Source organism: Sinocyclocheilus anshuiensis, unplaced genomic scaffold (assembly GCF_001515605.1).
Source record: "Sinocyclocheilus anshuiensis isolate Anshui unplaced genomic scaffold, SAMN03320099.WGS_v1.1 scaffold850, whole genome shotgun sequence".
Taxonomy (NCBI): Eukaryota; Metazoa; Chordata; class Actinopteri; order Cypriniformes; family Cyprinidae; genus Sinocyclocheilus; species Sinocyclocheilus anshuiensis.
Window position 1 is genome coordinate 1,807,642 of NW_015537937.1, and position 8,651 is coordinate 1,816,292.

General features: G+C 36.7%; 1 pseudogene; it reads left to right on the forward strand.

Annotated features, from left to right (window-relative positions):
- Positions 1-917: 917 nt before the first annotated feature.
- Positions 918-8,651, forward strand: part of LOC107660304 (NACHT, LRR and PYD domains-containing protein 1-like) — a 16,434-nt pseudogene continuing 8,700 nt past the window's right edge.

Here is an 8,651-nt window from a genome sequence, read left to right on the forward strand (position 1 = left end):
CTTTAAAAGTACTACAATACCAGGAAGGAAGATCGGGTTGTTGATGTTTGTCTGCCATTCTCGCTCTGTCTGCACAGCGTGTGTGAATGCGCTGATGACGTATCCTGTCTGCACGAACCGGGTGTGCAGAGGTATGCTAATACATACGTTGACAGGCCGGTATGAAAGCCAATTAAAACGCTCGGACCGAGCGTTTTGATTGGACGAACATTTCTTTGTCCTACGCCTTCCACAGAATATATAAATACAGATAAAGACATTTAGACCACTTAACTTAATGATTGCTATCGAGATGTGAAGAGACTTTCAACCAGCATAACAAAAAATGTTTCTGAAGACTATCACCTATTGCACCTTTAATGCTCATTGGTTCAGACACGTGATGCTGCGTTCTCTTCTAAAATATATATTTTTTTTAATCTGATTTCATGTGATTATGTATTTAAATTATGCATGAATGTTCCCAATACTAGTAATTTTCCAGGCCATTATCTATTATTCGTTGCAGCCCTGTAACCCAAAAACACAAAATATAGTGTATAATCTAATAAAATGCAGGTAAAAAAAAAAACTTGTGAAAAATCAATACGGAAAATTCCTTCATAAGTAGATTGTGCGTGCCCTATTTTTACTGACTTTTCTGTAGCATACTAACTACTAATACACTTAAAACTGTAATTGGGTGCGTTTTGTTTACTGTCTAATTAAAAAAACGTTAACCGTAATCGTTCAAAAATGTGTAAGTGTTTAATAATTCAATGTTGTATTTATAATTAGTTATTTATATTTCATTATATTATTCATTTATATTATTTAACAAACAAATCTAAATTAACATTTTTGCATCGTGATTACGTAATAGGCGTCATTTAGCGACTAAAAGCAACAAATCGACCTTCTTTTAGCAACTTCCCCTGAAAATCAAGTTGGCAAAACTGACCACACCCATCCTGGAAAATATATTCTACACTCACAGAAACCCAGCACCGAGGAAATATATGTTCCTTTGGACTTCGATGTTGCATGTTCTATAGGCTGGACGCGATGTCAGATCACGGTAAGGTAGAACATTTGCTGAGTTTTAAACGCTCAAGTCTTCTCCTTGACTTTGAAAAAGTTCAAACTGAGCACGCGCACTTTCTGCAGGACTCGAGCATCGCGTCCGTTATATCGTTAGCATAAGTGAGTGCATTGAAAACAAAACGAGAAATAATTGTGTTGTTAACAATAGGTTTTGATTTATTATTTAATAAAGTTACGGCTTACTCTGTCCTTCTTTTGTTCAGTTCATGTCCTGCGAATGGACTGAACATTTTTTCTTTGGATTGCAACTCATTATCACAAGGGTATGGAGATTATGCCCACTGTCTTTTTTGTTCTTTGTTTTTTTTAAAGCAGGCTTACATCAGTGTGTGTGTGTGTGTGTGTGACTTTTTTGTTGCGGCCGCCATCTTTAGGACCTTGCGTAGCCTCTCCTTGGTGATCAGAAACCAAAATAACACTTAAACAACAACGGAAAACAATGGTATTAAATAAAAATAGACACTTTAGGATTAGATCCTTATTTACTGTCAAGCGAATTGCTGACTCCACTAAAGTCTAGTGAAAACATACCAACTTGACGTTTGCTGGCTATTTACATCTACCTCATACACAATCCTTCTCCGTACACTCGGGCCATTTTCAGTTAAATTTTCACCTGTTAGAGACTTGTCCATCGGCCCGGATCCATCTGCAGCACCCGGCCTGGATGCTTGCGTACTCACTTTCAGATTCTGGGCCGAATCAACCGGACCAGATGCGACAGCCGTAACTTGCCGACACTGCAGCATTAAAGCCGGACTCGGCCCGTTGTGCAGCACGCCATATTTAGCACAGTTGCATTTCTATATCTACTGTACTGTTCATTAATATTTCATTTAAAATGAATAACGTTACCTAGACAAAACGTTTACTTTCATTTTAATTATATAGATTATAATACATAAATAACATGACTTAAATCTATAAACATCTCATTATTATGAAAGCAATTTTAAAGTCCATTAAATAACTAGCTTGACCAAGCTGGCATGAGGAAAATTTATTTACAAAACAATGTATTTACAAAACCATGCAATTACAGCAAAAAACAGGAGTTATACAATAAGTGTAGATAAAATATTTAACACATTTTGCAAAATTACCCATGCATTTACTTGACTGAATGAGGCATTTATATGTACACTTGGACTGTAACATTTAATAAAGGTTAAAACATAAAAAATTTAAAAGCTGTTTTGAGAAACACATTGGTAAATGGCAAAGTTTTTGAATTAAACATTTTGTACTTGGTAAAATAATTGAAATAATTATTACCTAACTGTTACTATGAATAATTTTTAAAGGTAATCAGTGAATACTGTTCTTGGTTGTTGCTCATTGTGGGTCATTGTGCAGCATGTCTTTCCACATCTTAGTCCAGTGAGTACTTTGCTTGGGAGCTTTCATTTCTGCACCTGTAAAGAGTAAATAATGCACAAGTATCTATTACTAAAGGTCTATCTGAATGCACCAAACTGAATGAAAGTAAATGTATATATATTGTATCAAAGCACATGTTGTTTGAAAGACTATTTACTTATTATTATTTACCCATTTAATTCTAGCACATTAAGTGGCTGTGTCCAGTATGATTGAAATTTAAAGTGTGTATCATCCTAATTAAAGAGATAGTTTACCCAAAAATGAAAACCATTTACTCCCTTTATGTCGTCTACACGTGACAAATCTGTTGGTTTTGATTACCAGCATTCTTCAAAGTATCTTCTTTTGAGTTCTGCAGAAAAACAAAAGTCAGGGGTTTGAAAAAAAAAAATGAGGGGGAATTGATGTAATAATGTAAATGATGACAGAATTCTGGGTTAACTATACTTTTAAGTAAATTACTAGAAACACTTTTCACTAGTCATCACTATGCAGACAGTGAATGCTGCGATAAAATGCTTGAAAAATACACATTCAGCAGATCCAAAGCTTGTTGTTGGACAGTAGGTCTCTTCAGTTAAGATTCCCCCAGTTTCTGCAGAAAATAACATGGTGTAATGGTCAATGCAGACATTTACTTACTTTCTCATTGGCTCTAACTGCCCCTTGCTAGTCCAGTCAAAGAAGTACAATAAAGATTATGTCCACTTTCTTAGACTGCAAGCTTTGCTTGGTGTTCACAGGTGTCTGAGGAGTAACGTCTGCCATTTCTTCAGCGATGAAAGCACTTCTCTTGATTACTAGAAAAAAAAGAATTATTAAAAGAAATATTAAATAGAATTAAAAGAAATTTGTGGCATGTTAAGAGAAACAATCAGTTATTCCTGTGTCTCTCTACATGTTGAGTGAAGAAGCAACTAAAGTAGCAACAAAACTGTGATTCTGTGTTTTGTTGTAGTCAGTTACATGTGTTTTGGCAGTGGTGAGCACCTGAACATATAAGTCTGCTTACATTTAGTAACTGTAAAAGCAGGGCACAGCTACTGCAAATTATCTCAGACATATTGATGCATATACATTTGATTGCAGCAGTACATTGCCATCGTAAGATTCACTGCAACTAGCTTATTTAGTTAAGTGAGATAATTTTAAAATAACGTTCTTCTACAGAATTATAATACGAATAGTACAAACAGGTCCTCTTCACTCTAACATCCTTGAAGTAATTACATTCAGTTACATTCATAAAAATAAGAATGTGGAAACTAAAACTACTTTCTCCTTGTATGCGCTGAACCGTCATCATCCTCCTCTTCTTTTTCATCTGTTTGTTTGCGGGTCTGAGTGTTGTTCGTCAAAGTTTAGTGCAGCGTAAACATTCTAGACTCACACAACTGTACTTAGATCAAAGATCAAAAACATCTCGTTGATTTATTAGCTTTAGGTGGAGCATAACGAACGTTTTCTGGCAAATCAGCAGTCTCGCACGCGAATTTAACATTTTGCAAGTTTCATTATGAACTTGCTAACTAAAATGTAAACACGCATCTATGCTTACCAGAAATATTTAATCAAAAGAATCCCATACATCCACATCTCTTGGTAAATAATCCATTGTGATTTGCTGTTATCACAGCCCAGAGCACAGCACAGCAGATTGACGGAATTGCTATTCGCTCCTACAAATGGCGGCCGCACCGCTGTGTGACGTCACATGAAACCCATGAATTAGATATGTTTGAAAATCTAACAGCAGCATCAAATGTAACCGATTTTAAAAGCAAGTATGTCTATATTGTATGGACAATATGTCTGTACCATATTTTTGATTTTCATGGGAATTTTATTATTTACAAAAAATAAAAATGTCAAATTTAGCTCTGTCCTACATTTTGCACACAACCTTGTTACCACGTTAATATCCTTCTACAAATAAAGCTACATTCCACATTTATGGCAAAAACTCATTTATAAGTAACTACAAACCACTGTTTGGTCCTGGACTGAGTCTGCGTGTGTAATTTAGACTATAGGCTATTTGTAACTTTGTCTCCTGTGTTTTTATTATTCTACATTTATTAATAGTTCAAAACCAAAAAGATTCTGTCCATTTATCAACCCTAGCAAACTACAAAAAGCCATTAAATTAAAAGCCATACACCATAAATGTTGTTTATATTACATTTATGGCTCCAAAAACCTACAATAACCTGTGATGAGCCCTTTTGATAAAGTCAATCAGGAAATTTTCATTTTTGCTGCTTGGACATTTTCTTTTGTGTTCCTCAAGATAATAAAACAGCCTTTAAATGACATGAGTGAGTATAAATGATCGAAGTTTTTTTATTTTATTTTTGCACAACCTATTCTTTTAATCACAAATCTATGTTGTAAATGTTTAGAAAAATGCTTTAATCATTTGGAGATGGGAAATAATCTCTTCATGTCTTCTTCTCCAGGGGCCCGATATGTAGACACGCACAGGGCTGAGCTCATCCAGAGGGTCCAGAGGGTGATGGTGGTGACACGCAAGCTGCTGTCAGAGGGCAGGATCAATGTGGAGACATATTCACAGATCAGGAGAGCTGGGACCAAACAGGACAGAATGAGAAAGCTTTATGAAGCACTGGATGAAGGAGGAGCTGAAATTAAATCTGCGTTTTATGCTGCACTGAGGAAGTGTGAACCAAACCTAATTTTACAGGGTAAAGCTACCACAGAAAATTATAGATTCAAAAGTTTACCACGAATATAAGTAAAGAAACGTGCCATATCATCCCTTAAAACACTTTATATTGGTTATGCTTAACACTCTGAAGTAAATGTATCTCTTTCCTTAATAGGTTTTTTATTTAAACTAACTCAACGTTTTAGTCAAATTGATCCATTCCTGAAACGTAAGTGTAAATGCTTCATCACTGATCTACTTTGTACGTGAAAATGCTTGAAACTTTCAATAATTTTGAGAAAACAAGGTAATAATATGTCACTGATGCTGTCATCTCCAGAAGCCCAGTTTGTAGATAGGCACAGATCTGAGCTCATCCAGAGGGTTACAATGGTGATGCCAGTGATGGATGAGCTGCTGGCACAACACAAGCTCAATGATCAGACATATACACGGATTAGGAGAGCACCAACCAACTGTGAGCAAATGACAGAGCTTTATACCGCACTGGATGAAGGAGGGAATAAAGTGAAATCTGCCTTTTACTTTGCTCTGAGGAAGCATGAACCACACCTGCTCTGTTACCTGGGTAAATATCTGACGGAAAACAATCTATTATTGAAAAATTTAAACACAGTCAATGCATTCTGGGAAACTGTTTTTCCACCCTGGTCTGCAAAAGTTCATTTATTAAACATGATGAAATATATAAATTAAATACATTTCAGTAGGTGAACTATCTATCTATCTGTTCATTTGTTATCTTTCTCGGTATATAAATTCAGCATTAATTTCTTTAATTATAATTTATTTTATTTCTATTTTCATACAAAACAATTCAAATTTATTTTCTGAACCCTATTTGCTACAGTACCTCAATTTTAGTTCAGGAACTGAATTGTAATTTTAAAGGCATTCAAAAACACTGAATAGATCTTTTTTACATTTCTCAGCAGCGGAAGTCGTCATAGTTGGGTTAACTTAAAGAGTTTATGTTTTGTATTCCCATTTGCTCAAATATGACTTTCAATAAAAGGAAAAAAATTGAGAGAGACTGATAATAACGGCAGTCAGAAGAGAGAACGATGTCAAATTTACCATCTAGAAACACTAATGCATTAGCGTAAACAAGTTTTTTTTTGTAATTTGATGCAGAGGTAATATAATACAAAGAATAATGTTATAAATGTACATACATTTTTCAAAAAATACGATTTACGATGCTGATGACCATTAAACGCATCATCACAATCTTGTGAAAAGGGTCCATGGCACACATTATGTATTAAGTTGCATTAAATTAATAAGGACCATTTCTCAGGGCTAAATATCTTCATCCATGAAAATTAGTGACTGTTTTATGCTTCTTTTAGGGCACGGCCATAAGATTCTTGAGTACAAGTCTTCAGTCATAGATAAATGTACCTTTGTGACAGAGTATAAGCTTCCATCTGATGAACGTGTGGAACTGGCTGCCTGTTATACTGAACCAGTGATCATTCAGAAGAGCAAAGAGCAAACGGAGAAATACTATCGTGATCATGTGAGGTCTGTGGATGCTTCTGGATCAAAACCATCATCTCAACTGTTATCAAATGACGAGAATCACAGCATCAGAATAGACCAGCTGTTCAGTCCCGACTGTGATGGAAACAAACCAAAAACTGATTCTCAGTGGAGATTCTGGAAGAGGGAAATCCTTCACGCTACAGAAGATCATGTTGGACTGGGCTTCTGGAGAACTTTACTCTGAAAACTTTGATGTAGTTTTTCTGTTGAAGTGTGATGAGGTGAAGTGTCTTTCCCAGAAGATGAGCTTGAATGAGCTGTTGAGCTGGAGTTACAGCATAACATCATATCAGATCTCACAGATACTGCAGTTAACACCAGAGAAAGTCCTCATCCTCACTGATGGAATTGATGAGTTCTCATTCGATCCACGCATTCAAATATCATCACCCACTAAATCATCGCAGCAAGCTCTACCAATGGACATTCTTAGGAGTCTGCTGAATGGACAGATCCTGCCTGAGTCTTTCCTGCTGGTTACCACCAGATCAGATGCTGGTACAGTGATGAATCTCCTCAAGGGTCCTCAGCGTTTCACTGAGATTGTGGGCTTCTCTGAGAGAGGGGTGCAGGAGTTCTTCCAGAAGTTCTTTCAGGATGATCAACTCTTCAGGAAAACATATGAGAGAGTGAAGATAAATGAAAGCCTCCTGACTTCCTGCTCTATGCCTTTGCTGTGTTGGATGGTCTGTTTTTGTCTGAAGAAACACTTTATAGACGATGATCATGTGATGAGAGAACTAAACACAACCACCTCCATTTATGTGCAGTTTGTGTCCACTCTACTGGAGCATCATGACCAGAGTCAGTCTGTCCTCAGGAGTCTGGGTCAGCTGGCAGAGGAAGGGATACTGGATGAAGAAGTCTTCTTTGACAAGAAGACCGTGTTCAAGACCGGTTTAGATGCTGAAAGTAGCCTGTTCCTGCATGAAGAACCTGATATTCAAGCTTTAATAAGGAACAGAGCACTCAAGTTTATGCACCTCAGCTTTCAGGAGTTCTTCATGGCTCTTTATTATATGTTTCTGAATGAAGAAGAGTCCCAGAGGAACATCAGAGACATCTTAGCTGCTGAGAGAGTGAAAGGTAGACTAACAAATTCCATCGCTTCAGTGCTTCTGTTTCTCTCTGGTCTCTCTAATGAAGACACAAGCAGCTCACTCTTTGAAAAGCACAACTGGACTGTTCCTTACATCATAAGAAAAGAAATGGAGAGCACAATCCTTACACTTCAGGATGAAGATAAACTATTTGCTCTCCAGTGTCTGTATGAGCTCCAGGATGAGGAGTTTGTGAGGAGAGCTTTAGGAGATTGGGTATCCCTGGATCTGTCTAACATTTCTCTGAGGAGCACAGACTGTTGGGTGCTGCTGTACTGTCTTCAGTGCTGTCCACACATCAGATACCTGAACCTCATGTACTGTGATTTGACAGCTGAGAAACTCAAGATTCTTCAGCCAGCACTCTATGTGTGAGAATCCGAGGTCAGTGTGTTTGCATGGAGAGTAGTTTGTTTGATGTACAGTAAATACTTACCTGTGCGTACGTATGATCATAAGTGTCTATATATTGCTGGATTGAGGGGTCATAAGATGAACAAATGTCCTTGATATTTTGAGATAAAATAGTTAACTGTACTACGAAAGTCAAGTCAAGTCAAGTCAAGTCTGCTTTATTGTCAATTCTTCCACATGTACAGCACATACACACAGAGAATTGAAATTGCGTAGAGAGAGAAGCCGCAGCATGTGAACGCGCCGCCATCTTTTGCTAATTTTTTAATCACTCAGCCTCATTAAAGAAAAAAATACCATATTATCGAAGGATCAGGCATTTAAAATGTATAATACCCGTATTGGCCCGAATATAAGACAACCCTGATTATAAGATGACCCCCCTTTTTCCAGATGTACCTTTTGGAAAAAGGCTTTTTAAAAACCAAATCTTG